General features: G+C 40.4%; 1 protein-coding gene across 5 annotated transcripts in view; it reads left to right on the top strand.

Annotated features, from left to right (window-relative positions):
- LYPD6 (LY6/PLAUR domain containing 6) overlaps nt 1–25177 on the top strand; it is a 184236-nt gene that overhangs the window by 106270 nt on the left and 52789 nt on the right. Inside the window, exon 1 of one of the 5 annotated variants that reach the window (XM_017879092.1) lies at nt 10572–10688. The exons of the other annotated variants lie outside the window; for them this stretch is intronic. The gene's annotated coding sequence lies outside the window, so the exon portion shown is untranslated. Of the gene's footprint in view, nt 1–10571; nt 10689–25177 lie in introns of those variants that run through there. 5 annotated transcript variants of the gene reach the window in all.

The raw sequence follows: 25177 nt of genomic DNA, 5'->3' as shown, positions 1-25177 counted from the left end.
AATGGCGGGCGCCCCTCCCCCAGTCTCGCTGCTGGCTTGCAGTTAGATCGCAGACTGCTGTGGTAGCAATGAGGGAGGCTCCGTGGCCGTGGGCCCCTCCCGGCCAGGTGTGGGTATAATCTCCTGGTGTGCCCGTTTACTTAAAGCGCAGTATTGGGGTGGGAATTACCCGATTTTCCAGGTGTTGTGTGTCTCAGTTCGCCTGGCTAGGAAAAGGGATTCCCTTCCCCCTTGCGCTTCCCAGGTGAGGCAATGCCTCGCCCTGCTTCAGCTCTCGCTGGTCAGGCTGCAGCAGCTGACCAGCACCGATTGTCCAGCACTCCCCAGTGAGATGACCCCAGTACCTCAGTTGAAAATGCAGAAATCACCGGTCTTCTGTATCGCTCTTGACGGGAGTTGGAGACTGGAGCTGTTCCTATTCGGCCATCTTGCTCCGCCCCCCCAGATGGTTTTTTTATTTATTGTCTCAGTGTTCCTCCAAGAGGCCTCTCTCTCCATCAGAGTAACCTGGATTTCTTACCTGCCAATTCAGGGTTCCCAGAGGCAGAAAACTGCTGGTCTTCATAATGTCTTGGCCCAGAACTGGTGTAGCAGTGCTTCAGCCACATTCTTTGAGGTGGAAGAATAGACTGTACCTTGAGTTGGAGGACTGGCACAAGTAGAGAGGGAGGGAAGGAATTAATGATAGTCACATTTGTAGACAAACTACCACAATAAGTGAAGCGCTTAGACGAGAATCTGGCACTGAATAAGTGCTATAGAATTATTAACTCTCATATTATTGCGGTTGTTCAATTACCTTCAGAATTTGCTTTTACTCGGAGAGCTGAATGATGTCTTGTATGAGTATAGAAGTCTAGGACTGCGGTTCTTTTCTGTAAGTAGTGTGCAGATGAAGTGTGATGCCAGTCTAATGACTTTTCCTTTGTAGGGACGTTGTTATTTTTCTAGGAGCTTTCAGGATTTTCAGTAAAAGCAGAAATAAGATAGTTATCACGATTTGTTGACAGACCTTTGGAGGTTCTAGAAAATATAAGACAAGGAAGAAGTCGATATTGAAAAAAATAAAATTTCTTCTCTGTGCTGATGATTATTTTTAGCAAACCCAGGAAACTCCATTAAGAAAAAAACAACTAACTAGAATTAAAGAGGGAACATGGTAAGATGAGAGATTACAAGATAAAAATGGAAACACAATAGCTTTTTTTTCCCTATTCTAGCAAGTACCATAGTTTGGATTGATAGAAGTCTTTTATAATCTATTCTTAACCTGGAACTGGATGAGCTCTTTCAGTTCAGTTGAATGAGACTTCTTATGCCAACTGAAGTCTTTTTAAATAGTAGGGAATTTGGCCAGGCGCGGTGGCTCATGCCTGTAATCCCAGCACTTAGGAAGGCTGAGGCAGGCAGATCAGAAGGTCAGGAGATCGAGGCCATCCTGGCTAACATGGTGAAACCCCATCTCTACTAAAAACACACACACACAAAATTAGCTGGGCGTGGTGGCGGACACCTGTAGTCCCAGCTACTAGGGAGGCTGAGGCAGGAGAATAGCGTGAACCCGGGAGGTGGAGCTTGCAGTGAGCCAAGATCGCACCACTGCACTCCAGCCTGGGCAATAGAGCGAGACTCTTTCTCAAAAAAAAAAAAAAAAGGACTTTTTCCTCTTTTCTTTCTTTAGTTACTGTCTCTGTCTCTCTTTCATATACTCCTTTTTCTCTATTATTTGCTTGGCTGTGGTATGACAATTGCCTTTTCATGGGAAGATTTGTTCTTTTGTTATAAAGTTCTGTTTCTCCTACTGTAGAAGATCATCCTTTATGATAGGATGGGAATAGAAAAGATGGCTCTGTGTGTGTGTGTCTGTATGTGTGTATGTTTGTGTGTGTGTATGTACGTGTGCATGCACTTTGTTGTTTTTGTCTCCTGGCTGTCCTGAAAATGTTTCCAGCAGATTTTCAGAGGGATGCTGCTTTCCTTACTTTCTTGTTACTGAGGAGGCTGGAGGGGAAAGGGATGGGGGTAGCAGAAAAGCTTTCCTGGAGACCTCAACAAAGGACAGGCAGCTAGACCTGCTGCAGCCCAACCCCTCTCATGAGGTTGTTGCTGTCCAGAGTGCCCAAATAGTTTGACCTGAATTGAACTCTGAGGGCGAATAGAACCATGAGAAGCCTGGAAACCAACATAAGGGGAACTCAGCCACCAGAAAATAATAAGCAGAAGGTAAGTGGTGCAAGTCAAACAGAGTGGATAGAGGAGAAGGTTTAATCTTAAAAAAAAAGGTATAAAATAATTCCATTGCAAAAAGTAAGTTTTCTGGAATTTAAACAAGTAGTGTAAAAATGAGACATTCAATATATGGAAAAGATACCCAGGAAATTGCTAAGAGATTACCTCCAGAGAGGAGGCAGAGGGACAGCTAGGGACCGAGGTGAGAAGATGACTTCCTTTATTCATTAACATTTGCCAGTATGCCAGAATGATGTATCATGTATGTATGCAGTTATGTAGTTGAATGGAGAATGAAGAGGAAGGTGTTTTTAAAAAAATCAAGCAGTGATGTTAGGCCAGGGTGGAAATTTCCTGTTTATGAATTATAGTAGAATACAACATTTAATTTGTAAGTAAAAAAATGCATCTTTATTTTCATTTTCTTCTAATGAAACTGCAACAATGTTATTCGTACCTGTAACTTTGTCAGCAATAGAAATCAAAAATATTTTCATATAGTATTACAGTAGTTTCAGACATTTGAATATCATTTATGTTCATCAGAGCTTAAAGTTGTAATTGTTCATAGTACCACCACTAGAGCTTGGTATTTAATGTCATAATAAAAGCACATGTCATTGAGTTTGTGCATTTTAGTATTTTGATACTTAAATAGGATTGGTTTCCTTAGTAATCCTATGGATTTCACTTTATACATTTAAACACATTATTTTTGGAATAGGGTCCCTATCTTTCATTAGACTACCAAAGGGATCATGCCCTCAAAAAGGTCAAGAAACCTGTGGGATATAGCGGCCACTAGAGTAAACTATTGGCCCAGAAGATCAAGTGGAAAAGAAATTTAAAATACAGAGCAAAACATAAAAAATATAAAATAAAAGTGGAACAAAACAGAAAATAAATGATAAATTATAAAATAAATATATAAATTATAAATAAGTATGTGGATAAATAAAAATAAGTACATAATGAAATAAAATCATTAGAGGGACATAAAGAGACTTAGAGGACAGTCTAACACACCCAAAATGGGAAGAACAGAATCCTTCATAATAAAAGGATAAATATTCCCAATAAAGGATGGTTGGGAACATTATGTCTAAAAGGCTTTGTCCTTTATTGTTGCTTTATTTGGATGCTCATTTTAAGAAAAACACAACATTGGCAAAGCTTTGTTGGACCACACTTTTACTAGTCCACAAAACCCTCCAGCTGACAACCCACAGATGCAGGGTGGAAAAGCCTGTGTGACTGTCGGAGGGGAGCAGCTGGGTCCTTCCCAGCACACTGCAGCTGGAGAGAGAGTCCTGGCAGTGGGAAGTCTCAGCACAATGGCCTGGTGCTTTTACACCTGCGAGAACAGCTAGTGATGTGTGCCCTGCGTGGGCAGAAGCAGCAGTAGTGTGTCCACTGTCTGAGCACTTCTTGCCGCTTACTCCACCCTCCTGGGTTACCCGGCTCTTCCCATTCTTACAGGGGTAGTGAAGATGTGGATTTGAGAATGCTTGAATTGTTTCCTGCTGACCATAGGTCACAGATGGCTGTTTATGTAGCAAACGGAGAGCAACATCAGTTCTTGGGACTGGTGACTGTATGTGAGAAAACGATAAAAGGATGGGGGCAGGGTGTGTGTGTGAGTGAATGCTGCGTTGGTGTGTTCATAGTTCAGTGTCTTTCTGGAGCATGAGAGAGGAACAAGTATTGTTTAAACGAATGCTGTTTAAACCCTGGGATTATATAGTCATGTGAACTTTTTTGGAGGAAACTGCAAATGTTGCTAGCCATTGTAGTTGTGTTAGTTCTTGACTAAATGTCATATATAAACTTCCTGGTAACACAATTGTAATAGCGTTTGCTACTTAATTATAACAGCATTTTACAAAAGTGTCAGGGCATCCTTAATTTCCATTCTGATAAGAGTGAAAGATTCAGAAAGTTTGCTTTCAGTTTTCTAAAACTTGGAGCCTTCTCCAGCATATGCCACCAAATAGTAATGCTTAAATGCACTATGTATATGAGATGGGTTTTTGTTTGTATATATCTAGATGGATCCTCACTCCAGGGGCTTAACTAAACTGGGATTTACTTTTCTCAATAATATGAAGACTGGTAGTGGGTAGCCAAAAGCAGGTATGAAAGCTCTGGGATGCTAGTCTCATTTCATCTTTCTGTACCTCATGCTCCCCCAAATGACAGCCATGCCTTTGGGCTTCTTGTCTGTATTTCAGGCAGCTAGAAGGCTGGAGGACAAAGAAGAAAAGCAAAAGTCCAGTGCAAAGCTTTCTTGGAAGGCCTGCTAGTGGCTTCCACTTACATCTCATTGATCAGGAATACACCATATGACCATCTGTATGGATCCATCTAGTGGCTTCCACTTACATCTCATTGGTCAGGAATGTACCACATGACCACCTGTATGGAATTCTGGGAAGTGTATTTTGGGTCAGGCTGGTAAAAATTTTGTTACCTTGAACAAAATTTTTTCTATTCATAATAAAGAAGGAGTGATTGGATTTGGGATATGTAAGCAGAAGTGCCAGGTACAGGAGCCTTCACCATTCCCCTCTGTCTTTGTTGCAGCTGATTTCTGCTCATCTGGAAGGCCTCTGTCTGTGTCATCTCCAGGAAGCCCCCTGTGAGCCCCAGGTGGGGTTAAGTGTCCATTCTTTGAGCATTGATGGTACTCTGTATCCACGCATCTCATATTCCCTATCTTTTTCCACATATAAATTTTCTATATCTGGTGGAAATCTCTACTTTAAGAGTATTACCTCATTATACTTGTAAGTGCCATGAGAGTAGGATTTGTGTCCAATGTTTATTCCCAGCTCTTTTATTTTAGTATTATTTTAATTTTAATGTTTTAATCTCAATAGGTTTTGGAGAACAGGTGGTGTTTGGTTACATGAGTAAGTTCTTCAGTGGTGATTTCTGAGATTTTGATGCACCCATCACCTGAGCAGTGTACCCTGTACCCACTGCATAGTCTTTTATCCCTTGCCAGCCCCACCCCTTCCCCGAGTCCCCAAAGTTCAATGTATCATTCTTATGCCTTTGCATCCTCATAGCTTAGCTCCCACATATGAGTGAGAACATACGATGTTTGGTTTTCCATTTCTGAGTTACTTCACTTAGAATAATAGTCTCTGAATACCTAATTCATGAGGGGCTTAAAACCTCGATGACGGGCTGATAGGTGCAGCAAATCACCATGGCACATGTCTATGTAACAAACCTGCACATTCTGCACATGTATTCCAGAACTTNAAGAGTATTACCTCATTATACTTGTAAGTGCCATGAGAGTAGGATTTGTGTCCAATGTTTATTCCCAGCTCTTTTATTTTTAGTATTATTTTAATTTTTAATGTTTTTAATCTCAATAGGTTTTTGGAGAACAGGTGGTGTTTGGTTACATGAGTAAGTTCTTCAGTGGTGATTTCTGAGATTTTGATGCACCCATCACCTGAGCAGTGTACCCTGTACCCACTGCATAGTCTTTTATCCCTTGCCAGCCCCCACCCCTTCCCCCGAGTCCCCAAAGTTCAATGTATCATTCTTATGCCTTTGCATCCTCATAGCTTAGCTCCCACATATGAGTGAGAACATACGATGTTTGGTTTTCCATTTCTGAGTTACTTCACTTAGAATAATAGTCTCTGAATACCTAATTCATGAGGGGCTTAAAACCTCGATGACGGGCTGATAGGTGCAGCAAATCACCATGGCACATGTCTATGTAACAAACCTGCACATTCTGCACATGTATTCCAGAACTTAAGACAAAAAAAAAAAAAAAAAGAATGATAGTCTCCAGTTCCATCCAGGTTGCTACAAATGTCATTATTTCATTCCTTTTTATGGCTGAATAGTTTTCCATGGTGTGTGTGTGTGTGTGTGTATGTGTGTGTGTGTGTGTGTGTATCACATTTTCTTTATCCACATGTTAACTGATGGGCATTTGGGCTGGTTCCATATTTTTACAATTACAAATTGTGCTCCTGTAAACGTGCCTGTGCAAATATCTTTTTCGTATAATGACTTATTTGCCTCTGGGTAGATAACTAGCTGTGGGATTGCTGGATCAAATGGTTGATCTATTTTTAGTTCTCTTAGGAATCTCCACGCTGTTTTCCATAGTGGCTGTACTAGTTTACATTCCCACTAACAGTGCAGACGTTTTCTCTTTTCACCTTGGCATCCACGCCAACATCTATTATCTGTTGCGTTTGCTTTTGGGTTCCTGGTCATGAAGTCTTTATGTAAGCCAGTATCTAGAAGGGTTTTTTCCCTAGTTATCTTGTAGAATTTTTATGGTTTCAGGTCTTAGATTTAAGTCTTTGATCTATCTTGGGTTGATTTTTATATAAGGTGAGAGATGAGGATCCAGCTTCGTTCTTCTACACGTGGCTAGCCAGTTATCCCAGCACCATTTGTTGAATAGGGTGTCCTTTTCCCACTTTATGTTTATGTTTGCTTTGTCGAAAATCAGTTGGCTGTAAGTATTTGGCTTTATTTCTGGGTTCTCTATTCCATTCCATTGGTCTATGAGCACCTGTTTTTATACTGGTACCATGCTGTTTTGGTGACTGTGGCCTTAGAGTGTGAAGTCAGGTAATGTGATACCTCCAAATTTGTTCTTTTTGCTTAGTCTTGCTTTTGCTATGTGAGCCCTTTTTCAGTTCCATATGAATTTTAGGATTGCTTTTTCTAGTTCTGTGAAGAATTATGGTGGTATTTTGATGGGAATTACATTATACTGTTGGATTTGGTTCACTAGTATTTTGTTGAGGATTTTTGCATCTATCTTCATCAGGGATACTGGTCTGTAGTTTTCTGTTTTTGTTATGTCTTTCCCTGGTTTTGGTATTAGGCTGATACTGGCTTCATAGAATGATTTAGGGAGGATTCCCTCTTTCTCTTTTGGAATAGTGTCAACAGGGTTGGTACCAATTCTTTGAGTGTCTGATAGAATTCAGCTGTGAATCTGTCTGGTCCTGGACTTTTTTTTTGTTGGCAATTTTTTTATTACCATTTCAGTCTCACTGCTTGTTGTTAGTCTGTTCAGAGATATCTTCCTGGTTTAATCTAGGAGAGTTGTGTATTTCCAGGAATTTATCCATCCCTCTTGGTTTTCTAGTATATGTCCATAAAGGTGTTCTTAGTAGCCTCGAATAATCATTTGTATTTCTGTGGTATCAGATGTAATACCTCCTGTTTCATTTCTAATTGAGCTTATTTGAATTTTCTCTCCTTTTGCTGGTTAATCACACTAATGGTCTATCAATTTTATTTATCTTTTCAAGGAACCAATTTTTTGTTTGATTTATCTTTTGTATTTTTTTGTTGTAGTTTCAGTTTCATTTAGTTCTGCTCTGATCTTTGTTATTTCTCTGCTTCTGCTGGGTTTGGGTTTGGATTGTTATTGTTTCTCCAGTTCCATGAGGTGTGACCTTAGATTGTCTATTTGTGCTCTTTCAGACTTTTTGATGCAGGCATTTAATGCTATGAATTTTCTTCTTAGCACTGCTTTTGCTGTATCCCAGAGGGTTTGATAGGTTGTGTCACTATTATCATTCAGTTCAAAGAATTTTTAAATTTCCATCTTGATTTCATTGTTGACCCGATGATCATTCAGGAGCAGTTTATTTAATTTTCATATATTTGCATGGTTTTGAGGGTTTCTTTTGTAGTTGATTTCCAGTTTTATTCCACTGTGGTCTGAGAGAGTACTTGATATAATTTTGATTTTCTTAAATTTACTGAGACTTGTTTTTTGGCCTGTCACATGGTCTATCTTGGAGACTGTTACATGTGCTGATGAATAGAATGTATATTCTGCAGTTACTCGGTAGAATGTTCTGTGAATATCTGTTAAGTCCATTTGTTGCAGGATATAGTTTAAATCTATTGTTTCTTTGTTAACTTTCTGTCTTGATGTCCTGTCTAATGCTGTCAGTGGAGTATTAAAGTGCCCCACTCTTACTGTGTTGCCATCTGTCTCATTTATTAGGTCTAGTTGTAATTGTTTTATAAATTTGGGAGCTCCAGTGTTAGGTGCATATATATTTAGAATTGTGAAATTTTCCTGTTGGACTAGTTCTTTTTATCATTATATAATGTTCCTTTTTGTCCTTTTTAACTGCTGATGCTTTAAAGTTTGTTTTGGCTGATACAAGAATAGCTACTCCTGCTCGCTTTTGGTATCTATTTGCATGGATTATCTTTTTCTACCCCTTTTCCTTAAGTTTCTGTGAGTCCTTATATGTTGGGTGAGTCTCCTGAAGATAGCAGAAACTTGGTTAATGAATTCTTATCCATTCTGCCGTTCTATATCTTTTAAGCGGAGCATTTAGGCTGTTTACATGTAATGTTAATATTGAGATGTGAGGTACTATTCTATTCACTGTGCTATTTGTTGCCTGAATACCTTGCTTTTTATTTTCATTGTGTTATTGTTTTATAGGTCCTATGAGAGTTATGCTTTAAGGAGATTCTATTTTGGTGTATTTCAAGGATTCATTTCAAGATTTCGAGCTCATTTTAGCAGTTCTTGTAATGCTGGCTTGGTAGTGGTGAATTCTCTCAGCATTTGTTTGTCTGGAAAATACTATCATTCCTTCATTTATGAAACTTGGTTTCACTGGATACAAAATTCTTGCCTTATAATTGTTTTGTTTAAGGAGGCTAAAATAGGACCCCAATCCCTTCTAGCTTTTAGGTTTCTGCTGAAAAATTGGCTGTTAATCTGATATGTTTTTCTTTATAGGTTACCTGATCCTTTTGCCTCACAGTTCTTAAGATTCTTTCCTCCGTCTTGACTTTAGGTAAGCTGAAGGCTACGTGCTTAGGCAATGATCTTTTTGCATTGAATTTCCCAGGTGTTCTTGAGCTTCTTGTGTTTGAATATCTAGATCTCTAGCAAGGCTTGGGAAGTTTTCCTTGATTATTTCGTCAAATATATTTTCTAAACTTTTAGATTTCTCTTCTTCCTTGGGAACAGCTATTACTCTTAGATTTGGATGTTTAACAGAGTCCCAAATTTCTTGCAAGCTTTTTTCATTTTTTAAAATTTTTTCTTTGTCTTTGACAGATTGGGTTAATTTGAAAACCTTGTCTTCAAGCTCTGAAGTTCTTTCTTCTGCTCATTTGAAGACTTCCCAGTGCATTTTGCTTTTCTCTAAGTGTGTCCTTGATTTCCAGAAGTTGTGATTGTTTTTTATTTATGCTCTTCAATTTCACTGAAGAATTTTCCTTTTGTATCCCGTACCATGTTTTTGATTTATTTAAGTTGGACTTTGCCTTTCTCTGATGCCTCCTTGATTAGCTTAATAGTTGACTTTCTGAATTCTTTTTCTGGCAATTCAGAGATTTTGTCTTGGTTTGGATTAATTGCTGGTGAGCTGGTATGATCTTTTGGGGGTGTTAAAGAACCTTGTTTTGTCATATTACTAGAATTATTTTCCTGGTTCTTTCTTATTTGAGTAGATGATGTCATAAGGAAGATGTGGGATTCAAGGGCTGCTGTTCAGATTATTTTGGCCCATGGGGTGCCCCCTTAATGTGGTGCTCTCCCTTTTCCCCTAGGAATGGGGCTTCTTGAGAGCCAAACTGTAGTAAATGTTTTTCCTCTTCTTGGTCTAGCCACCTAGCAGAGCTACGAGGCTCTGGGCTGGTACTATGTAGTGTCTGCAAAGAGTCCTGTGATGTAATTCATCTTCAGGTCTTGCAGCTGTGGATACCAGCACCTGCTCTGGTGGAGGTAGCAGGAGAGTGATGTGGGCTCTGAGAGTCCTTGGTTGTGTTTTTGTTTAGTGCACTGGTTTTGTGTTGGTTGGCCTCCAGTCAGGAGGTGGCACTTTCAAGAGCACTTTAGCTGCAGTCCTATAGGGAGAGGATGCACCCTTGCCCTAGGGACACCTGGTTAAGTATTCAGGTTTCTCAGGTGGTGAGCAGGGCCATAGAACTTCCAAGAAATTATGATCTTTGTCTTTGGCTAACAGGGCAGGTGGAGAAAGACCACCAGGTTGGAGCAGGGATACGCATGTCTGAGCTCAGCATCTCCTTGTGTGGGGCTTGTTGCAGTTGCTGTGGGGGATGGGAGTGTGGTTCCCAGTCCAATGGAATTATATTCCCAGGGGGATTATGACTGCTTCTTCTGAGTCATATAGGTTGCCAGGGAAGTGGGGGAAAGCTGGCAGTCACTGACCTCGCCCTGCTTCCACACAGCTGGCAGTCCTAAAGGCTGGTCTCACGCCTACCATGCCCCCCACCAACAATAGCACCAAGTCTATTTCCAGGCAGCCAGTGACCAGGGCTGAGAACTTGCCCCAGACCATGAGCCATCGAGAAAGCAAGCAGCAGATTCACAGTTTTTCGGCATTTCAGGGGACCTGCAGCAGTGATCCGTTTCTCCATTTCCTTCAAAGGGCCTGTGGATTCTCTTGGCTTCCCTGGTGTGTTCTTGGAGCAAAAGGTCATGATGTGCATCGCCACACACTGCTGTGTCCCTCTGAGCAGGAGCTGCAAGCTAGTCCTGCCTCTTATGTGCCATCTTAATCCCCGGTTCCTATTTCTTAACACTGCACTTGGCATACAGTAGGTACTTAGCTGAAGTTTGTTGACTTGAACTGTCAGAAACTAGTAAAACTTACTGAAATTTAGGGATCTCAGAATACTTCTAGTTTTGTAAAATTCTTTTCTCATTTTCTCTTTTTTGAGTATAATGCATACATTTATAAATGTATCTGTTGGATACATTTTTAGTTGTTTTTAATCTTGTAAAACATGCTGGTTGTTGGTGCCAGTATACATGAATATTTGTATGCGTGTGTGATTTGTATCTAGGTGCAGTTGTTAAATGCATGAGCTATTTCCTATGGCATCAAGTGCTTTTGACAACTGTGAACCAAGTAGGAGTTAGAAGTGATGGTCTCAGACATAGGATTCTAGTGCTGTGACTAAGGTGCACTTTACCCCTCAGGGATGTTGGAAAACAAATGAGGTTGTTTACCTGAAAAGTAACTCTTGCTTCTCTGGAGAAAAGTCCTATGCCAATTTCTGGTACAGCTAATCCTCCATTCCCCATGTCAATAGAAAAAAATAAAGAGTGCAGATTGTCTAAAGGTCATTGATTCCTGATTTTGAATTGAATTATAATGTATTTTGGATGTTGGCAGGAGATCAGCCTTCTGTGTGGATAAAACAAAACTATTGTTCGTGCGAGTCAGTATTCAATAAATCTGTATTATGAGCTCTTGTCTAAGCCCTATCAGGGGCAGGTGATGTGTAATACATTTGCATTATGAAGGGCACAGGCGAGTACAATACATTTGTATGTATGGGTGTTATCCAGTTCTATCTTTGTTTTCTGGTTAGATCACAGGAAAGTTATGTGGCCTCATTAGGTTTGTAAATGCTTTCACCATGTTACATTTCATTGTTTTACTGAAATGGTTATGTGAAGAGTATCTCCACATCTTCAGCAGAACTACTGATGAAGTCATCAACCATTAGGATTAGTACAGTGGAATGGTTGGTCTAAGGTCCCAGTGTCTCAAAGTGTGGTCCCAGATCAGCAACATCAGCATCACCTAGGAAACTGTAAGAAATGTAGTCTCAAGCTCCATTCCACAGACCTAATGACTCAATTGACAGTGGGGTACAGTAATCTGTTTTAACAAGCCCTCTGATGCAGGGTCAATTTTGGGAACCACTGGCTAAGCCGTAAAATCAAGATGTTTTCAAAGTGTCTTGCATAACATCTCAGAATTCAGCACCTGGTAAAAATGTGTGTGTATTTTTTTTTTTTTTTAAATAAATAGGCATGAAGTCTTTTTCCAGACAACAAGAGTGACATCATTCATCATGTTTCCATTTCTGCCTTTTCCTTCAGGAAACTTGGAGCTGTGCTTATTGCTTAATCATAGGCATTCCATTTATTCCATTTGCCTGGGCTTTTTATTTCCTTTTCCTTTCCATGAATTTTACTGGATTGTTTTATTTAACAGGCTTTCTATGAATCTTTGATTATAGGCCTTCTCAAATCCATTTTGCTAGTAAGTGGGTTGGCAGTGTAGGGTGGGATATAATTTGAAACAAATTGACTCACTCACATGATATGATTGACAGTGGAAGTATTTGACGAAGAAATGATAGTAGGGGAAGCTAGCATGGAATTGAGCGTATTTTGCAGCAAATACCATGTATGCCCTTGAATATTTATACATGGTAAGAAAATGCATACAGTATAGAGAAATATAAAATGAAAAGTTTAAAACCTCCCTCACTCCCCTGGTGATGGCTGTTTCCCCAAAGATAATCGTTAACGCAGTTTAGAAAATAAAGGTTAGACAGAGCCCATATATGTATGTATATGTATTTATGCATTTGCCTTTTAAAAATCACAAAAGGGACCTAGTGTACATTCTTGTTTGCATCTTTTTTTCTCGTAATATAGCGTATGGTCTTCTCATTAAAGTCTATATGATATTCTTTTGTATGATTGTACTTTATGAACCTACCTCCTATTATCAGGTATTTAGATTATGTGCATTCTCACCTGTATTATCTTGACACACTTTCAAAATTTATCAGCTAGGAAAATTGTTGGAAATGGAATTTCGGGATGAAAAAGTATATACATTTAAAAAATGAGTAAGTACTGCCTAGTAACTTTCCAGAAAATATAAATTAATTTGCTTTTCAAATGAGACTGTCTTTTCCCATAGGATATTATCAAATGAAAACCTTTTTACCAATTTTATAGATGTACAAATTGAATCTAATTGTTTTCACATTTCTTTAACTCTGATAATGTTCAGCATTTAAAAAGGATTTATTAGCTAATTTTATTTCTTTTTTTTGTGTGTGGATTGGTGTTTAGAGATGACACTTATCTATGTTTTTCATGATCTAATCTTAAAGTTCTCATACCTGGAAATCCTTAGAATCCACCGGAGAAGCTGTTTTGGTTTTTTTTTTTAATACAGATTTTCTGATTCTACTCTAGAGTTCTTGAGTCTGTTTCTCAACTCGAATAGCCTGCTTTTACAGATTCTTTTGCCAATCAGTCAGGTGTAGGCTGTGGTCCAAGAGCAGCATAAATATACATCTAAGGGAGCTTTCTCACACCAGCAGTGTCTCTGCTCTCTATAAGCAATTGACTAGACATCAGTTTTCAATATTGCATTGTGAGTGATATTATCATTGGAAGCCAAAATACTGTGTCAACTTTTTTAAGCCAAAAAAGTATATGTAAAAAGTAATTTCGTATTAGGATCCAAACTGTCTTTTGTGGCAGAAATGAACATGGAAGGTAGGGAATAATTATTTCTAGGAGAATTCCCATTTGTGAATGATGTGCTAGTTCAGTGTTTTCCTTTCATAATCATTAACTCATCATGCTCTCCATACTACCTTTTGAGCCTGGAAGCCCAGAACTGAATTTTAAGAACAATCATAGCGCCTGTACTTTGATAGGTTTCTGATATTTATATGTTTTTTCGAATTTCTGTTGTTTTTGAGAATGTTATACTCATCTCCAAAACTCTACTGGGGCTTGTGTTTTCCCTTCTTCTTGACTTTATAAAGGATTAACACATCTTTAAGTATCATCTGCAGTTGGCCTTTTCCTCACCCAAGGCAAACCGAGGATGTTTGGGAATCCCCAACTGGGTCCTCCAGACACCCTCTGTTACTCAGTAATCATGGCGCCAACATCCTGTCAGGCAGCCTTTCCTTGCCCAGGAGAGACTAAGACGGGGGAAGGAGGAGGTTGAGTTTGTGAGTTACTGGATACATTTTCTGCCTTCTGATTTACTGCAATGTGATAGAGAAACATGGATAAATAAACCAGCCCCAATTTTCTGATGTGTAAAGAAAAATGAAATGACAAGAGAGACAGAGAGAGAGAGAGAGAGAGAGAGAAATTAGAAAAAAGAAGAGTTTCATCTTTCTACTATGTTACAGACTTATCACACTACGGTTTATCTGGCCCAAAATTCTTTTAGTTGTTCATCTTCCGCTTATTTTATTCTCCTTTCCACCTCATTTCTGTGAGATTTGCACTTTCCATTTATTCTTGAAATCAGTTAACAGTTAATCTATTCCCTGGCATTAGCACTTCCCCTGGGGACTTACCTATTGATTGGCCTTTTAATCTAGTTGTTAAAATTCTCCCAATACTCACTGACATGGAGCAGTTTCAATTTGTGTGTTTTAAAGTATTGGCCAGGGTCATTAGAAAAGCGAAGTTCACATATCTACTTTGTGGCACCAGGTACCTGGCAGTTGATTTGCTGTGTGACTGTAGGTTTTGGGGAAGAGGAAGAGAAGAGGTATTGGGAACAATTGCCAAGTCTACTCTAATTCTGGGGTCCCTCCGCATTCTGCACCATGCAACACAATCAATAAGAACATATCTTATAACCTTTACAGGTTATTGAAAATGTGCATAAGTTAGGGATACTGGCCAAAGGGTGGCCACTTACATCTTTAAAATGTGTAGGTTGTTCTTTAGCAATCCCAGAATCTATGGCCACTTTTCCCTAGAACTAGTTGGTGTTGTGTTTGTGTATTTTTACAAATTTACATGATTAGAAATAGGACTTGATAAGCAATGGAACTTTGATAGAATAGATGTTCAGTTAAGAAACTTGTATCGTACCTGTTTTCTTCCCTCAGATTAATTTGTGTTTTATGCCACTATTCAGAAAAAGAAATTTCAGAGTATTAGAATAAGATATAATTTTAAAGTGATTTTATTAAAGCATTTGTTAAAACATTTACTAAATATTCCCTAATATATTTTAATACTCACTGTTTAATATTTCTCAAATTCTTTACTTTCTACAATTTTGTAATCACAAGATTTCTCATCCATTAAAATCTTTCTTTGGAAATAGCTTATGTTTAAAGGTGTTTCTAAAAAATAGTATTTTAAATTTGCATTATATTTTGTTTGTTTGAGATGGTACTATTCTTTGAAAAATCAAAGCATTGGCCTTTAGTAGAGAATATATATATTAAAATCACCTCAAATAATATAAAATTATGCTTTTAACATTTCTGTCTTTCCTATTAAATTATTATTTTCTAGAGGATAAGGATCAACTCTTACTCAAATCTGAACCTTCATAACTAGCACAGGGCTTGGCCCATACTGAATGCTCAGAAAATACATGCTGAATAAGACAATACATTAATTGCCTCTTTGGTGAGGTTAATATATTCTGTAGTAGCCTGAGGTTATGAAATACCCCATGAACTGAAAGGACAAAACCCAAAATGTAATGACTTAGTTTCTTAAAATTGTGACAGTTCAGCTTCTTAAGAGGCATTCTGTGGAGGTCATGTTGAGGCTGTGGGAGCGTTTAGAATGGTGGACACCAGCTGGCAGGCAGGAACCAAAACAGTCATTGGGTGCATTTGTCCTCCTGTTATGTTTTGTTAATTTTGAATCCATTTACAACATTAAAAATGCAGTGGTCTTACAATAAAAGTACAGACTTCTGTGGTTTCTTAAAAACTCAACAGAGCTAACCTCACTAGCCTTTGTGGCAACATTCAGCCAGAGCTGGTAGCGGGTGTTCCTTATAGATGGACACACACTCTAGATTCTATCACTGTCCAGTGGGAAAGAGACATTTTGTGGGATGCATGCTGTGTAGTATAAATATATAGAACCCTACAACTTGGTGTAGGATGTGGAGGAATCTGTGCTCCAGTCAGGCAGATCCTTTTGAATGGCCATGCAAAAACAAATAGGGAAAACAGGGCCAGAATCAACTTTCATCCTTAGACTGGCTGCCAAACCTATGTTCCTGGAGAGAAAGCAGAGGGAGTAGTACAGATCCCCCTCTGCCTAGCTGAGAAAGGAGGACGGCTCTTTAGTGTGGAGTCTGTGAAGCACATGGCAGAAGGCAGTGGGTTTACTAGGGGCAAAGAAGGGGGCTAAGTCTAGTGATGGTACAGGCAAATTAGGAAGGACCGAAGCAGACGCTGAGAGCAACTGACCGGAAGAAATATCTCTAAGGGAAATGGTGCTAGAGCTGGGGAAGGCTTGGAGAGCTATCAGACTGCAATGCAGGTCTCACCCTTATGAAGGAGAGAAGGAAGGGAGGAAGGAAGCAAGGAAGGAAAGAAGGAAGGGTTGGGTAGAAGGGCCTTACACTAAACTATAATTCTTTTTTTTCTTTGAGACAGGGTTTCACTCTGTCCCCCAGGCTGGGGTGCAGTGGCATGATCATGGCTCACTGCAGCCTCAACCTCCTGGGCTTGATCCTTCCACCTCAGCCTCCTGAGAAGCTGCGACTACAGGCGCACACCACTGTGCCAGGCTAATTTTTGTAATTTTATTTTTTTTGTATTTTTTGTAGAGACGGGGTTTCTCTTCATGTTGCCCAGGCTGGTCTTGAACTCCTGGGCTCAAGCAATCTGCCCAACTTGGCCTCCCAAAGTGCTAGGATTGTAGGCATGAGTCACCATGCCCAGCCTAACCTGTAATGCTAAGAAAGTTTGACAAAGCTAACAATCTCGAGTCAAAGTTGCCACAGTTGTGCCTTAAAGACCTCTTTCTCCACTCAAGTTTGAAGAGCAGTGCCTCCATGATTTCCATGGACTGCTTTTCCTAAGAGAGAACTCAGAAGAGTAAGGTTAGCACAACAAACTGTATCCCTTCCTCACCACAGTTAATTTGGGGTCTGCAGTGGGTACTCATCTTCTCCTTCCTGAGCTACCAGCTCTGAGTTCTCCGTATCCCTAATTACCACCTTGGTGGGTCTTGCTGGCTTACTTAATGATGTGACCCAAATCCTCTTTCCTGGGGGAATGAAACCTTGTAGTCATGCCCTTCAGAGGCTGGGTTTGCTGCATGTGTCTGTTCAGTTACAGTGGGGTAAGGGATTATCAGGAGGCACCCACATGGGTTGCCTCGGTTTCATATGTATTCCTCTCTGCCTTACTTGGGTAAAAACAGCCCTGCCTCTTCCTGCCAGTTAGGGCCAGTTTTCTCTGCCAGTTGGTCCCTGGACACAAAGAGTCCAAGGTGCCCTCGTGGCAGCTGTAATTGTAGTTCAGTGGGACCCTTGGTAAGTTCTTTGGCAACAGGGTAAGGAGACTAGGACCTCCCACCTTACAGAGCCCGGAGTTTTGTGAAGGGGAAGCATAGAATCCCCTGGTGAGTTATCAGGAGTGCTAATAAGCAGGGCTACTCCTGTTCTTGCTTTTGGGGCCCATGTCATCTTCCTATTCGAGACATAGCACCCTGTGGAGGACTCTGATGCAGTGCGTATGCTGCATCCTGAAGGACAGCACCACATCCTTTCAGAAGATCGCCTCCTAGTTGGTGCTTCAGCTGCACATTTAGAAGGCAGTTCTAGTGTTCTGTGAGGCCTGCCGCTCCTGGGTGGTGCGGTATGTGATACAACACTGGATTCCATGGTCTTGGGCCCAATCCTGCATCTCTTTTCTGTGACAGCATGGGAAGATGTCATGCTATGCAGGATCTCATGCCTATGGACCAGGCAGTCCACAAGCCCCCAGGTAACAATGCTGGCTGGGGCTCTGCTGGGTGTGAGTGCCTTTATGACTGGGCATGCCCAGTAGAACCTAGCTCATGATGGGTAGTTCCAGATTCAGGATCACTCATTATCACATGGGTAACACTCCATTGTTGGCAGGAATCAGTAACATGCCAAGGGTAGTTTCTTAAAAGGGCTTTACTCTTCTACTGCAGATGGCATGGACTTGCTCCAGAATCCCAGGGCCTATTTTATGATTCTCCCACTGGGGCTCCCCACAAGCTCTCTACTGCCTTGTATATACTGATAAAGTGTTTACTCTTTAGCCTGTGAGCAGTGGGAACCACTGACAGTTTCTAACTATAGGGCTATATTATTAGATCTTTTAGAGAACTGTAATACAGAATGTTTGGAAAGAAAAGAAACAGACCAGCAAAAATTAAGGGTCTGAACTAAAATTTAGGCCATAGGCATGATGAAGAAAAGGGGAGTGATTTGAAGACTTTTTAGAAAGTAGGTTCAGTAAAATGGGGAAATTGCATGTTGGGAAGGAAAAACTGTCTAGAACAATTCTGGGGTTTGGGGATCTGCAAAGTAACTAGAAAGGATTTCATGTGTTATATTTTTGATGCTGCATTTTAGAGTAAAGAGCTCCCAAGGACTATACCACTAAAAGAAACTTGAACTGTGTTGAGCTGTATTTAATCAGCTGGATTTTTAAGTGAATCCCAGTATTAATTCATATTGAATTAATTTTTCTTCCAAAAAAAAACTGAGCTGGGATAAACCAGAAATATAATGAACTAGAATATCAAATATTGTTTTCACCTCTTTTGTTTTCTTTGTAACACCAGAACCTATAGCAGTACCTAATACATATTAGACACAGTAAATATTATTAAATGAATGAATTCTCCCAACTAAACCAATAATCCGAAATTTGTGATTCATTTTTGCCATGAGCATTGAGTTACTACTGGGAGATGTTGAACTTGCAGTGTAATAAATATTGGAGGAGAAATGCTTTGTTCACTCATCTTGTGGTAAGTGGGACTGGTTGTATTAAATTACGGACAACTCGAATGTTTCCTGATTTTGCATGGACTCGATCTTTATGGCCTCATCAAATCTTTACATCAGGAAGGGACCAAGAAAGATCCTCTTTTTTCTCCTGTTGATTATAAGCCAAAGGGAACAAAGATTTCCAGACAATATGGAAATCCCTTTGTGACACAACTGTAGGGGCAGGGAAACCGCCACATTCTTACTGGTCCAACCAGTGCAAACTGGGATTCGATCATTTCCTTTTCTCCCCCACCATGTCTAGGAGTTTATTCTAAGAAAATAATGGGACATAGACCATATAATGTGGTAGCAAGGATGTTGCTCATGCATTATCTAGAACATAAAAATTTGGAACTCTCTGAAATGAGTAATAATAAGAGATTGAAATGGGGGACATGGCCCTTTAAAATAACCAACATTTTGTTCTGTATTGATAAAATTTTATAGTTAAAGCAAACTGGGTTAAAGAGAAAGCAACTTCTAACATATAAAAACACTTCTTTCCTCTAGTTCTCTCAAAACTTGCGCTATTTCTCAGATACCTGTCCACAATCTTCCCTTTGACTTTAATAGCTTGAGGAGAAGCTAGCAGATTCAGAGAAGGCCTAGAGCAATTGGCCAGTTGGCAAAGTGCGAGTCCCCCAGAACCCCAGGTTTCAATGTTTGTTCCTTCTCTTAACCCTTCTTCAGCACCCAGCTTTCACATGCTTGCTTTATACGTCTTAAAACTGAAATGATCACTTTCCCCTACAGTGACACAGTCTTAGCATGTCCAGGATACATTGAGCATGCCAGCCTCCTCTCAAAGGCAGCTCTTTTGTTCACCCTATCTTCTAACTGACTGAAGACTTTTAAAGCCTAGCATATGAAACCAGGCAGCTTCAATTCAAATTTTGAGTCTGCCACTTTCTATAATACAATTATAGGTGACAATTGATCTCAGCTTACTCATCTGTAAAAACTGGGATTAAGATAATAACCTACCTCAGAGGGTAATTGACAGAGTCAAATGTAAAGCATGGAATGATTCTTTTCAAATAATCTATCATTGTCAGCCATCGACTACAAAAGAGGTGAGGGTAGTGTAGTACTTCTGCAGGTATGATGCCTGGTCTATTTCATTTCCTTTTGATCCCCTTTTACTGGGCTCTAATGATCAGGCCCAGAGTATCTCCCGTAGAAGCAGCTGTGCTATATTTCCTGATTTAATTAACGTTGATGTGTTGGTATTTCACTGGGTAATACTCATTCTTCTTCACCCTAGTCCTAATTGGTTTTGAGGTCACAGCTTTAAGTGATTGAATTTTATTCATTTATCGTTAATTAAGAACTCTACTGTCCAGTACTGTGGCCACTGGCCACATGTGACTATTTAACTTAAATTTCAATTAAATACAATTAAATTCAGTTCCTCAGTCACACATTTCAGTTGTGGCTAGTGACTCCCAAATTGGACAGCACTGACATAGAACATTTCTGTCATTACAGAAAGTCTTATTGGACAGCACTGACTTAGACCCTTTCTTTTGCTGCCCTTGTTACAGAGAATCATTGTAGCATTTATCCTCACTACCTGCATGCTCCTGTGCACAGACAAGCTGGCAGAAAGCTTCAGATCCTTATAAGCATAAAAACAGGAATTAGAACAACCATAAAAACAGGAATTAGAACAACCAGTTATCTCATATCAAATGCCAATCCTTCAAAGACTTTTGATCAAATTCCTTTGCCTCTTGTAGGATAATTCTCTACAACATGTGCTCAGGTGTGTGTGTGTGTTTCCGTTCATAAGGAAAAAGACCTTGCAGGATACAACATAACTACAGAAATTGTATGGTTATGATATTGGAACTATGTTATTCTACGTTACAGAGTGAAATCAGAATGAATGTATCATTACCTTTCCTGTTGATTCCTGACTACATTACTTGTATTTATTCCCTTTTGCCTTATTCCCAGGCCTGCCTGCTTTTCCGGTATGAATAACATCAGAACAAGTGACTAGAAAGAGAAGACAGAAAGTATGCCACCTTTAGAGAGGGGTCACATAATCAAGGCTTAGTTCTCACAAGCATAGTTACTCACAGTCCAGATGTCAGGGCGGGGGTCCCAGTGAGCTGAAGGCATCTCAGTGTGCCACTGCAGACGAGGACATTGAACTGCAGGGAAGTTTTATTGCTCAAGTTCACCCTGCTCTTTGTAGCAGAGCAGGAGTCAAAGTTCAAGTCTGTAGTCTGCAAAAGCTGTTCTTTTCCAGTCGCTGCATGCTGCCTCTGAAAATGTTGGTGTCTGTGTATGTTTCATTTCTCAAAATCTGACCCGTCCCACTGGCTACCTTTAGAGTAATGGGTGTGAGTGTATGTTCGTCCCTGGAGAAGCCTCAGGACATTTTCTTTTTTGTTGTCATAAAAATCGAGTGTGCTTGACTGCAAAGGTAGAGTGTACTTCACCTGGAGTATTTCAAGGGTAACACCGGACAATCACTTCATCAAGAGGGTGAAAAACACTTTAGGGAAGTTATTGCCAAAGAAGTGATGAGAATCCCATCAGGTTTAGGGCTGAGCATTGTTGAAACCAGGAAAGATGCCATGGTAGTTTCATAGGTCAGGGCCTGCCTACTTCCTTTCCCCAAAGACTCGGAAGAGCCACAGGCAGGATAGAGAGAGGAGACCTAGTGGAATACATCGTGCTCTGATTATGCGGGACTGCTAAGAGCCCCTTCACTGAGCCATGTGGAGAACTTCTCGGTGCTGTTTGCCGCGGCCTGTGGGAGAACAGAACACATTTCGGGCTGTTTCTTCCCACTGGCAACTTTGCAGAAGCATTATAAGGTTTCCCAAACTGCTGCAAATTAGAATCATGTGGAGGATTCTTAAAATCCCAGTGTCAAGGTCGCATCCCATAGCAGTGAAATGGTAGTAGGTGAGAGCCATCATCAGTTTTTCAGGATCCCCAGGGGATTCCGATGTGCAGCAGATTTGGAAACCTTGGCCCTTTTTGACAGGCTCTTTCTTTCATCTCCTTCTCTCCTTTCACCATCCTTTCCCCCTCCTCTTCCCCTTTGCAGGTTTTCCTGTAACTGTTGTTCCCTACTGTGGACCAGCACTTGTCTTCCTGGGATGTAACAGGGAGGCCCTCTTTCCTCCCCACCCTGAAACAACAGGAAAATAAGCAAAACCAAAAGGAAACCAAGGCAAGGTGGTCTTCAGTGGTCCCAACCTTCCCGCAGAAGACACTGGTCAGGGTCTCCGTGTCCTTCTAGTTCACACGGACCGCCCAAACTTTCATCTGGGTCTATTTCTCTATCACCTCATCCCCAGGATGCTTTATTGCTTCCAGGTCTCAGGCACCTGCCAGCTTTTTAGATTTAAAAATGTGTGTTTTGGAGTTGGATGTGATGGCTCATGCTTGTAATCCCAGCACTTTGGGAGGCCGAAGCAGGCAGATTACTTGAGGTCAGGAGTTTGAGATCAGCCTGGCCAACATGGCAAAACCCTGTGTCTACTAAAAATAAAAAACATTAGCCCGGCATGGTGATGCATGCCTGTAGTCCCAGCCACTTGGGAGGCTGAGGCAGGAGAATTACTTGAGCTTGGTAGGCAGAGGTTGCAATGAGCTGAGATCATAACACTGCACTCCAGCCTGGGTGACAGAGCAAGACTCCATCTCAAAAAAAAAAAAAAAAGTGCATTTTTATTTCTTGATGCCCAGTTTCCGTATCTGTAAAATGGAGTAATAATAATTATCCCTACTACACTGAGTGTTGTGGGGATTCACAGAAAGCACTTATGGAAGCATCTTGCGCATACTCGGTTGAGTCATATGAAGTTGCTCTTTTTGTAGGTCAAAAATGATGGAATAGTGGCAATCTTATACTGTTCAGTCCTATAGTAAGTGCTCAATAAGTGTTAATTGTTGCTGTTACTTTCCATGTAACCAATGTATTTTATTTGAATATAATATTTGTATGTGGCAATTTTTATTTAGTTTTAAAGCCATATATGGGCTTTAAAGCTTAATCCCAGTTTTCTGTGTGTATTCATAAGTAGTGTCATAATTAACATTCATTAGTTAACGGAGTGGGAGAGGTTCTGTCTGTGAAACTGTTTTCTCCTTTTATAGGGGAAAACACTTTTCAAATTTGAGAAAGTCTGTCCCAGACCTCCCCTAACTAATCTGTCTCACTTCTGCCTGTGTTTTTATCCTCACCACAAGATGCTGATCTTAGCTTGGGATCAGCTAGGACAGGTGACCCAGTCTTTTGACTTCTTATAATAGAGCTTGGCACGCCATGGCGCCTTTTGGAAGACCTTTCAAAGGTCGTTTCTGATTGGAAAGCAAACGTTCCTGGGCAGTGTCTTGACCCAGATGAGTAACCAGGTGCCTTCTTCGCCTACTGTGAGCTGATTTTGAGGACTGTATTATATTAGCTAGCAAGCATGTGCCAGCATTGTTCAAAGTGTACTGTCTGCTTTAAACCTCCTAAGAGTCCTGTGGTTTTAATTTCCCTATTTTGCAATTGAGGAAACTAAGGCACAGAGAGGTTGAGCAACCTTCCCAGTAGCAGTCAGCATGCTAGGCTGAGCTGGCCCACTCCAGAGCCTGTGCTCCTGTATTGCACCACACTGCTTTCGATGCATTACCTATTCTCCCTCACAGTATTCCTAGCAAGTGGGTAATGGGGCCTGGGGTCTCTCTGCTCTGGAGCCCAGCACTTCATGTCCTTGCTGTAGTGGTTCCTGGTCAGCCTGCTTGTGGCTGTTGGGTGTGGCTGCCCTATTACCCTTAGAGGCACTCCTTTCCAAGACCAGGACTCTGCCCTGCTTAGGGTGATGAGATGAAATGATTTCTTGGAGTCTTCTTAGAATAACTAAAAAACACGTTATCTGCTGCTGGAGCCTTCTCTTTACTGTATTTACCTTGGGGCCCCCAACACCCTCTCCCCTTTGAGTGTTCCAGGGCAGTGCTGGAGGAGGCTCAGAGACAATGGGGTTATTCAGTGGGTTAATAGTTTTCTCCAGCTGTAACTCTACTTCCCCAATGTTGAGAAGGCCTACCTTTGTTAGTATGGCATCTTTCCCTCTTTGTTTCTTTCCATGAAAATGCGATGACAGCATGTATTCTTACTTATTAATCCTTTCTCAGAGAAAATAATATTATTATCAATCATAAAAATTGTTATTGCATTTTTCTGGCCAGGGGTGATGGATCCAGGTTTTTAGAGAGTAGGGCCCTCCCTAAGGAAAAGAACACACAATTACAGCCGTAAAATTAGGAGCAGGGTCTTGTCATGCAATCAGGTACCCTGAAGCTTAGATTCCACTAAACTCTATGATACATCCACCTCTAGCAATGGGATTTGTGAAGTTTTTCCTTTTATTTATTTATGTAATATCTATTTATTTTATTTTATTTTTTAGGGATGTCACTCTGTTGCCTGGGCTGGAGTGCAGTGGCTCCATCATAGCTCGTTACATCCTTGAGCCCCTGGGCTGAACAGATGCTCTTGACGCAGCCTCCTGAGTAGCTGGGATTAGTATTTTTAAAATTATATATATTTATGGCATACAATGTGAAGTTTTGCAATATGTATACATTGTGAAATGATTAAGTCAGGCTAATTAACTTATCAGTCACTTCACATAAGATTTTTTAGTGATGAGAACATTTAAGAACTAACTATTCTCTTAGCAATTTTCAAGTATATGATACACTGTTATTAACTCTAGTCACCATGCTATACAACAGATCCCCAGAATTTATTCCTCCTATCTTACTGCCATTTTATACCCTTTGACCAACATCTGCCCCACATCTACCCATCTTCCCCCATCAGCTCCTGGCAACCACCATTCTACTCTTCCTCTGTGAGTTCAGCTTTTTTAGGTCCTACATATAGTGAGATCATAGAATACAGTGTTTGTCTTTCTGTGCCTGGCTTATTTCACTTAGCATAATGTCCTCCAGTTTCATCCATGTTGCTGCAACTGTTTTCTCGAAGCCCTTTTATTTCCAGTGTCCAGTAATCAAATAAGTATACCACTGGTATGAATGAACATAGAGGTTTATCTGATCTTTATAAAATGTAATGGATCCTGAGCTGGGTTGGCAGTTGGAGGCAACACCAAGACAGATAACCACTTGCCCCCACAGGGCAAGACGGTACAGGGTGATCTCATAGGTAGCTGGAGGATCAGCTGGACTGCCCTGCCCGTCTCCCAGCCTCTGTCTTCCTCTCTCATCAGCACCGTGGGGACAGCTGTATCTCAGGTGGGATGTGGAGGTCAAGGAATTAGATTGGCCTGAAGCATTCAATAAGGGAAGATTCTCTCTTTTTTTTTTTTTTTTTTTTTTTTTTT

Source organism: Rhinopithecus bieti, unplaced genomic scaffold (genome assembly GCF_001698545.2).
Source record: "Rhinopithecus bieti isolate Rb0 unplaced genomic scaffold, ASM169854v2 scaffold_11587, whole genome shotgun sequence".
Classification (NCBI taxonomy): Eukaryota; Metazoa; Chordata; class Mammalia; order Primates; family Cercopithecidae; genus Rhinopithecus; species Rhinopithecus bieti.
Note: the sequence above shows the minus strand (reverse complement) of the source record. Positions and strands in the feature narration are given on the sequence as shown.